Genomic DNA, 10104 nt, shown 5'->3' on the forward strand with positions numbered 1-10104 from the left:
TACCGAAGTAGACACACGTGAAGTAAAAGGGTTAATTTTTTACTTCACTACACGTTTACCGAAGTCTATCACCGGTCCAAAACCGGTTCAAAATCGGACCGTTTTCGAAGTAAAAAAACTCTATTACTTCATCGAGACCAGTAAAATGACCGAAGTAGTTGATGATTTATTACTTCATAGGTTTCATTTTTGTTGAAGTAAAATAGGTATACAACTGCACAATTTTTGAATTCTGGTGTAATAAATGTTTAATTTTACTTCTGCATAATTTGTCTTGGTCGAAGTATTTATTATTGTATTACTTCATCGTAGTATAGAAGTAATAGAGTATATTTTACTACAACAAAAAATTCAATATAACGAAGTAATTTATACGAACTACTTCATAAATTTGATCAATAGTGAAGTAAATAGTTTCTTTAACTACACCACTATTTAAATTTAGTGAAGTATTTTTTGTTGTATTACTTCATCATTTATTTATAGTATTAAAGTAATTGACCATATTTTACTACAATATAATTTTAATTGACAAAAATTTATATTATAATATTTTACTACAACACAATATTTTTTACCACCAAAATTAAACAAATATATCACAAATATGTATCAAATACAATCCAAAAGTGTATTTATAAAAGACATGTTTAACTATAACCCAAAAACTTTTGTATCCATAAATCTCTAAATACATGTCTAAAATTTATATCATAGTCTATACTTAGGCACCCACATAGAAGTAGACGAATTCGCTCCATTCACTTCTGACTTCATCATACTGAGATTGATTGTAATATTGTTTATTTTTTGATGCTGCAACTGAAACATTAACAGAAGTTTGAGGATCGATAAAAAATGATTCAATATTTTATAAAGAAAATATTTCATAAAGAAAAAAAATACACCTTTTTCTCCAATTGTGGATCTTCATCTAAGACTATCTCTTTCATCTACCGCATCACACAATATTCACATTCAACACCACCATTTTGTTTAACATTACCCTAATGAAATTGAAAATGTCATGCAAGAAGTCACAATCCAAATAATAAAAATTATTAATTATTGTCTAAATACATAGTCACAATGCATAGTGTCAATTGTTTAAAACCTGGTCCTTTTGAAATACCCCTTGATGCATTGTATATCTTGACCCCACTACATTGTAAACAATAGAAAATTATTTTTACAACCTATAATGAATTGAATGCATTCAAAATCAGTATAATCTACTACTTACTTGGTCATAGTAGTTTGCCAAGCAAAGTCTCGGTTCCTATTACTCAAAGAGTCCAATAATATATCATATTCTTATCTTCATTAATTATAGTCAAGATCCAATGGTACCTGTACAAATGAAAATATTACATTGATTAGCATGTAATAGGAATTGATAAATAATTAAAATCTTGCCCAATGTTATATGGGACAATTTCTGGTATCTCTGTTCGATGCTCTCAACTGAGCAGCAATATGTTATAACAATTTACTGCCTTCTTCATCCACACCGCATGTAGGTATGTGACCAAGATCCACAAATGACACATACTCAGCTCTTTTTTCTTTCTTCAAGTATTTGTAAAGGTAACTGCAAGGTAATTACAAGGTAATGACAAAGTAATGAAAAATATAAATATACCCAATGTAAACCAAAGCAAAAGCATGTGGACTAATATTGTGAACAAAGCAAACCATATGAACAAATATTGTATTTAACACATAACATACCCCATGTAAATCAAAATTTGTTTGACACCTATCTCTTTCATCTCCATAAAGCGTAAGATATCTTCTCTTAGCAACCATACACTTTTAAGACATCCAAACATAGTTTCATCAAATTCTATGTGTATACTCTCATCTTCATGCATCAATCTGATAACATACGAGTAGATATACTTACATGCCATCGGCAATGTTTTTTCAATTTCATTGTACTTGTCTTGATGACCATGAACATCCGAAGGAAAAAATAATTGATGTTGCACATTTTTCTACAATATTTTAAAACATTCTTGTGAGTATTCAAAGAATTGAGATTTGAACTCTCCTTTGACTTTCTTTTCCAACAAGTTATCCTACAATATGGGATTGTAACAAATCAATCCAAAAATTCCAATATTATTTAGCAAGGAAATATGAAAATTAGATAAAAAAAATATTTATAATTTTTTCAACGACTTCTGCTATCTCCATATTTGTTATGTTGCCAGATTTGTCCTCATGTGTTTTACGCCAAAGTATCGATTTATCAACTTTCTCATTTTCAAGAATTAATTTTTTCTCCCCTATAATTCCAAAAAATGATTAGTTACATAATATTAAATACTTGCTTGAAAAAGACAAATATAATGCTTCGAAGCTTACCAATTCAGCCTCTAAGTCGATGTAACCCTTGAGAGACAGTCTGTGATAATATTTATAATGCATCATCATTCTTTTTGCTTTTTATGAATAACCTACATAGAAGATACATTCATAAACACTTGTATGCATTGTGTGTGTACTCATATGCATAGCTTAACATATTAAAACGTAACAGTTTAACAATATGTTGAATGCATTGGTATGTCCGTTCAAAACAAACATTAATAAAAACATACATTAATATAAACTAATTTAATTATTCAGGTGTAAGCATATGCCATTGTAAGATATAATTATTGAAAACAAACATTAATATTGCAAACAAACATATGCCTTTGGTATTTTGCAGGTGTAAGCAAACAAACATTAATATTGCAAGCAAACTTTAAAACGTATAAGCAAACAAAGTATAAAACGTGTAAGCAAACAAACTATAAAGTATTACTTGTTTAAGGTTATATATATTCACATCTTATTAAGGTTATACCGAACAAATAAAGTCTGCAAACAAACTGATTTAATACTTGGAGGTGTAAGCATATGCCATTGTAAGATATACTTGTTGAAAACAAACATTAATATTGCAAACAAACATATGCCTTTAGTATTTTGCAGGTGTAAGCAAACAAATATTAATATTGCAAACAAACTTTAAAACATTAATATTGCAAACAAAGTATATTCCAAAGACTTGTAAGCCTTGTAAGCAAACAAAGTATATTACGTGCTGCAATCCTTAACTATAAAGACTTGTAAGCAAACAAGCTATATTCCAAAGAATTGCAAATGCAAACAAACAAATAACACTACACAATCTGTAAATGTAGGAACTTGCAAATGCAAAAGAACAAACAACACTATACTTTAAAATACTTGCTGCAATCCTTAACACTATACTTTAAAATACTTGCTACAATCCTTAACACCATTACGTATAGACTTGTAAATGCAAACAAACAACACCCTACAATTTTGTAAGTTATACAACAAGTTATATAAGGAAGATTTGTCTATGAGATATTTCAATGATTTCCAACTAACACCATATGAACTGTTCCACACCCTCCTCATATTGTTTGGACCTTCTATCCAAGTATATCCAAGATTTATTCATTTAAATCAAGCAAAATCTACAAACAAATAGGTCAAAATCAAAAGCTCTAATAATTGAAGATAAGTAGGGCACAAGACATAATTAGCCATATGATGAAATAACAAGGAAAATAATCTCAACAGAAGAAAAATCCAGAGCTAACAAAGAGAGAAATTGAAGTAGATAGCATAAATAATCAAAGCCTTAAATCAGTAGTGATAAATGAAGTAAATAGCATTTCTGATCCTTTTTACAACTACAAATTCCATAGACAAGTGAATATGCACCTCTAATGCACTATCTAATACCGATGTTCAATTTTCTAATTTAACTTGATCCATCATACACCATCAACCTAATTGATGGAAATCAAATGAAGTCTACAACCAACTAGTGAAGCAAAGTCAAGATCAACATATTAGGTAAACATAAGATGTACTATTAACTAAATGGGAAAAAAAAAGTTCAAAGTATTGATTAATTAATCTCTGGAAACAAAATAAATCTGCTAGAAAAATCAAGAAAAAATTCAACTTGGATCAAGAAAAATAATAAAAGGGTTCCTGCAATGTAAAACTAAAATCAAAATCAATTCTTTAAAACCGACATGAGAAAGAAGGAGACAAATGCCCTAGGCAAATCAACCATGCTCTGTTCCTCTTATCCATACCTCTCTCGACAAGGGAGGTGGAGACTGCACGGATGGAAGTTATAGGAAAGCCCCGCCCCAAGCATAGGAGCGGTGTGGGGTGCTTCCGCCAAAAGTGGAGAGTCAACATAGTGTAGGGGAAGAACTGTTGTGACCTCCGGGGCCTGCAGATGTTGGAGGAGAACAGGCGAGACAAGGAGCGTGGTGAGGAGAGAAGGCGCCTTCAGATAGTGTTGGAGCAAGATAAGGAGCAGAGTAGCGCAACCCTCTCCATGTCGCCCGCCGCCCTTGTCTTTGATTTCTAAGAGAGAAGACGAGATGGAGCTTGAAGATAAAGACGTGAAGATGGGTCGGCTTTCTTGTGAAACTTAAAACCTAGAAAAGTGAAGAATGTTATAAGGATTAAAATATTTTAACCGGTTCAAAATTTTTACTTCAACATTCAAACATATCAATTATATTTTACATCTTAATACTTCATAAAATATATAATACGAAGTAAAATATCAAATAAAATTAAAAATGAATTCATATATTTTGACCTACGCAGTCTAAACTAATATTTATTGTATCAAAATTATTACTGAAGTTAATGATCATATATTACTTCATAATTAATAATTACCGAAGTAAATAATAGCGAAGTCTATTAATAAAATTCACATAGTGTATGCAAATTGCCGACACCAGTTTCAGTCATCTAGGAACATCTTCTAAGAATTGATGTATCATTCAGCCTCTTCAAGAGCTACAAACATATTCATCGTGGATCTGGTTATTACTATTTGCTTAGAAAATTTCCATGAAATGATTGCACCTTCCAAAGTGAATACATATCCACTCATAGACTTAGAGTCTTTTATATCAGATATCTAATTCACTTCGCTGTTTCCTTCGATCACAACAGGATATCTCGTATAATACAATCATGAGTATATCTTAAGTACCTCAGTACTTTTGTTATCCATTTTCAGTACTCAATACTAGGATTACTCATATATCTATTTAGTTTACTTACTGCATAGGTTAAATCTAGCCGTGTACAGTTCATCGGGTACATCAAACTTCCAATCACTCGAGAGTATTCTATCTGAGAGATACTTTCTCCTATATTCTTCAATAGATGTTGGTTGACTCGTATCTATAAACGTTTGTGCCAATGTAGTATTACCCTTGGTGAACGTGCCAACATAGTATCACCCTTGGTGAATTTATCAAGAATCTTATCTACGTAATAGGACTGACTAAGAAAGTGCTTCCGCTATTCTAAGATTTTGATTCCTAAAATCACATTAGCTAAACTCATATTTTTTATGTCAAATTTTGAGTTCAACATATCCCTAGTGGATTTGATTATCTTATCATTACTCTTAATGATTATATATATATATATATATATATATATATATATATATATATATATATATATATATATATATATATATATATATATATATATATATATATATATATATTCCTTAAAGACAACATATCTTATATGCTATTTTTAGTTATATAATTAATAATCCATAAAAATTCATTTCATTTAATATAAGCATTTTAATCATATAATATGTTTTCTACATCTCCTTTTAGAAATGTTGTCTTTATATTCATCTGATGTATTTCTAGTTTCTATAGAGTAACAATAGCAAAAAAAACTCTAATTGAAGTTATTTTCGATACCGAAGAATATGTGTAAAATACAAAAAAAAAAAGGACGAATAACCCTAAGGGAATTTTTTAGAAATTTTCTGAAAATTTTTTGGAGACTGTATGACTTCGGTTATGGGGATAAAAACTGAGCCCCGAGGAAATCTATTTAAGGTACTCGTTTTAACGAGGAAAATTTTGTTTTCTTTTTTTCTTTTCTTTTTCTTTTATTTCTCTTCCCCCTTTTTCCTTCCTCGACCCACGCCTCCCTCGCGCCTCATCGTCGGTTTCTTCTTCTCTTCTCCAACTGACGTGCCGTCGCCGCTCGCGTCCGTTCCTCTTCTCCCCGAGTGTACAAAACCTCTCTCAGCCCGAGCAGTGGCAACCCTTTCTCTTCCTTTTCCCCTTTGTCTCCCACGACGCCGAAGCTCCTCTTCGCCTCTGCCCCGATCCTCCTTGTGCCGACGTGGAGCCCTAGAGCTCGAGCCACCGCCCGATCGCCGGAAGGAAGGGCCAACGCTAGCCCTCATCTCACTGTGCCCTAGTCGCAGTCGTCGTGCCTTAGATCGCCGGGGATCGGGAGCGTGCGCCGATGACAAGGGTAGGTTCTTGAGTCATTTTCTCTTGATCCTCTCTTGCCCTGTGCCCTAACACTATCTATGATTGAGTAGCTGATCTCTATAGGGCTGATTGGTGTCTAGAATTGTTGATTTCTTTCTTGATCCGGCAATGTGGCAGCGAGATCCCTTTTCACAGCAGATCGGCACACCTATATTGGTTAGGTTTTGGATGGTTTGATCACGGAGATGGTGTCAAGGTCAGTGTTACCAGTAAGTTTCTCAAATTAGGTTTTCTTTATATTTCCTTGATGAATTTGGACCTTCTGTTCTTAATTGGAGTAGTAAGGGTGGATTCTAACCAAGTGTTGTGTGCTGTGGATCAACAACCATCTTGTTTTAGCGTCAACAGTGGCTAGGTATTGAGGTAAGGAGTAGGGAAATTTGATACAAATTGGTTAAGTGTGAATTAGGTTTATATTTATGCGTTGATTAGGGTTTTACCCTAATTTAGTGTTAGAGATTTTATTTAGCTACTTATTTGAATTTAGCTAAATAAAATATACACATTGATTGGTACAGGACTTTGATTCGAGACGGTGTCTCGACGAGGGATCTATTTCGGATTAGACCTTTCTATTGGAGGCGGGTACCTTGACTTATCTTTTAGATAATGTCATGTTGATATGCTTAGTAGATTTTAACAAGTAGTAATAATTATGTTTATATCTGCATCAGTATGTCACTATTTGTTTCTGAGCATGTTTTGTTTGTTACCTGTTTAGCATTCATGCCCTTGTTTATTATTTATGTTATAGAGGTAGTGACATACCATGTCATGTGATATACCGGACTAGTCATTTACTATATCTGACCTGTGTACATAGATCGGTTTATTTGATCCATTTATTTTTGGTACATATTTTATGGAGGTAGATATGGTCAGGATTTGTATGCTTAGTGTCATGCACCATCTTGCATGATTGTATGCTGTGCGATAGTCGGCTCCATTATTGTTGAGCACATCGCCAGTTACATGGATCTGCACACACAACCACTCGTGGATTAGTGGTTTCTATTCAGGTAAGGTGTGTTGCAGCAGGTTGCTCTGTTTGGCTCCGTTGGTCCGCTCATGGGTAGTGTGACGCAGTGTGGTAGCTGGCAAGGATCCCTCCTCTGGATTGTCTCAGGGAGATGAGAGCATTGCACTCCCCCACTTATGATTTGGGGTAGGAGGATATGTGTACTCCGACAGCATCTCGTCCACTCAGTCACTCATCAGGAGCAGTTACGATAGAGTGCACGGTTGTCATAGCCCTACCCACTCGGTCTCACCATCGTGTGTGAGATGGATGACAGGCGTCAAGGGTGACCAGGACATGTCATTGGTATCATATGCATGATGCATTTATTACTTGTGTTTGCTGCACTTTGCTTGCTGCATATTGGATGGATTCATTTGATTGACATGCATACAGGATTATGATACTCCTCGGTCTGACGACCTTGCTTTTCCTTATATCCAGGTCCTGCTTAGTATAGATACTCCTTTACCTTACAGTTTTTCATTTTCCATATGATATTTATTCAGGAGACTGTACGCATATTTATTACTACTAGTTATTATTTACAATGCATGTCAACTAGGTATCCGCTGAGTATTGGACTCACGCCCAGTTATTACCATTTTAGGTTGAGGCTATCCGGAGGAGTTTCAGTCGCTAGTTTCCCCCTCCAGGTTGCAAGGATTTCCGTTTTGGATCATCTCCTTGGTTTTCTTATTATGCTATCATCTACGTTTTCAGACTTGTACCTTTTGGCACTTGGATCTTGTATGATCTCTTATTATCGATGGGTTTTCGTTTCGATGTATGCTGGTGATTTGAGTTTTATGGGTCTAGTTGAGTAGGATATAAGATTTGAGTTTTATGGGTGTAGTTTAGTAGGATATTTGAGATAATTTCCTTATCGTTGCTTTAGTTTGGTTATTATTATTAAACTGCATGGGTACTTGCTTATTTTCTTTATTGTATTGTTCCGGCCGTGTTAGCCCAGGTATATGTGACCCTGAGGGCATTGTAGAAAGTTTCATATTGTCATCTGTACAGGGGAGATGCTGTCGAAATTTCTTCTAACAGGGACTATCTGGGGCGTGACAATATGTATCAAAGTAATCAAGGTCTTCTTATTGTCAATATCATTTAATTACCAATCTGGCCTTGTACTTATCAAGCGTGTCATTTGATTTCTTTTCTTCTTAAAGAATTATTTACAACCTAATGGTTTACTTCCCGAAGGAAGATCCAAAAGTTTTCAAGTGTGATTTTACAATATCGAGTCTATCTCAAATGTAATTACCTCTTTTAAGTGAGGTCCATCAATAGAACTTATTACTTCTAAGTAACTTTGGAGCTCACTTTCCAATATGAAAATAATAAAATCTGTGTCATAAGATTTTTCTGCCCGAGTTATTTTATTTTATTTAAACTTAAACTTAACTAGTTTATCATCCTTTTCCTCTTGTGTTTCTATTGCTCATTTTAAGAGATTCGCTTCCTACCAGGTCTTATATGGAAACACATGCTTAAAGAACGATCCATTTCTCGATTCTATTATCAAAATTTTGTGTATAAGCAGTATTTGTGACTCATACACTAATAATTGATATACACTCTGTTATGTGCGCATCCAATAAATATACAATCAATAGTTTTTAGTCCTATCTTGATCCTTTTTGGATCAGGTACCAAAATTTTGGTAAGACACTCAAAATTTGTAAATATTTGTAAGACGGTTGTTTTCCATTCCACAACTCATAAGGGCTCTTATCTATTTTCTTTTGGGACACCTTATTTATAAGGTAATTAGTTGTTATCAGTACCCCAAGGTAATTTTGATGTGATCAACCAAGTCAGGTTAGGTCCTGTTGGTGTTTAAGTCCTGTGTCTAAGTGTGCGGGAACTTAGGAGCACAAGAACTCGAGCGAAAGATGCAACTAACAAGGATGGCATAGGAGAGAGCCGACGGGCTCGGTGTGTCTGAGAGACGAGGTGCTGCAGAAGAGTACGCTGATGAACGAGAATGAGACGTACGACATTTTTGATGGACGAGAAGCCGGAGCGAAAGACTGCTCGAAGGTCAAAAGTTGGGTTTGGGTGAGCCCTATTCCGGATGACCAAGATCACCCAAGCGAGCGAAGCCGAAGCAGAAGACCGGACTAATGCGAGAGGAACCAGAGCAGAAGACCCGACCAAAAAGTCAACTGGAAGTTGACTTTCTAGTCTTGGCGCCCGGGATTATATTTTATCCAAATGGAATGTGTCGCATTGTGTTGCAACGGGAATAAAATTTTATCCCCCAAGAGGTGCTTGGAACCCTTCCAACCGCCCCAACCAGAGCTATAAATACAACCTTGATACCAATGGTTCGCAATAACACTTGTAATTGATTTCTTTTCAATCTTATTCTGTAATTGAGTGCTTCAACTGCTGTAAGAGACATCTCCACCTGAAGGAGACATTAGTGAGTTTTTCATTTTCCTTGTATTAACAACCTCCCCGGTTGTAACCAAGTAAACCTTTTGTGTCTCTTCCTTTCTTTATTTAGTCTTTTATTTCTTTTATGCAAGTGTTGATTCTTATAAAGCTATAAAGTTCGAGGAAGGTTTGTTTTCATTTGTAGAGCTATTCACCCCCCCTCTAACCAGCCGTCAAGGATTCTACAAGTAGTATCAGAGCAGGTTCGTTTCAGGAAGATTAACCACCAAACGAAGCACACGAGAT

General features: G+C 34.6%; 1 long non-coding RNA gene across 7 annotated transcripts; it reads right to left on the reverse strand.

Annotated features, from left to right (window-relative positions):
- Nucleotides 1-597: 597 nt before the first annotated feature.
- On the reverse strand, nucleotides 598-4466 carry LOC121993172. 7 transcript variants are annotated; one of them, XR_006115097.1, is made up of 8 exons: nucleotides 4134-4466; nucleotides 2371-2462; nucleotides 1907-1997; nucleotides 1732-1812; nucleotides 1244-1591; nucleotides 1115-1161; nucleotides 909-1007; nucleotides 598-822 (listed from the first exon to the last, which is right to left on the reverse strand). It is a non-coding gene; the product is annotated as an uncharacterized LOC121993172 (long non-coding RNA). The 7 variants fall into 7 exon arrangements; XR_006115100.1 differs by having other exon boundaries at nucleotides 1907-2081; XR_006115101.1 differs by lacking the exon at nucleotides 1907-1997 and having other exon boundaries at nucleotides 1732-1878.
- Between the last annotated feature and the right edge of the window lie 5638 nt (nucleotides 4467-10104).

This window comes from Zingiber officinale, chromosome 6B, assembly GCF_018446385.1.
Source record: "Zingiber officinale cultivar Zhangliang chromosome 6B, Zo_v1.1, whole genome shotgun sequence".
In the NCBI taxonomy this organism is placed as follows: domain Eukaryota; kingdom Viridiplantae; phylum Streptophyta; class Magnoliopsida; order Zingiberales; family Zingiberaceae; genus Zingiber; species Zingiber officinale.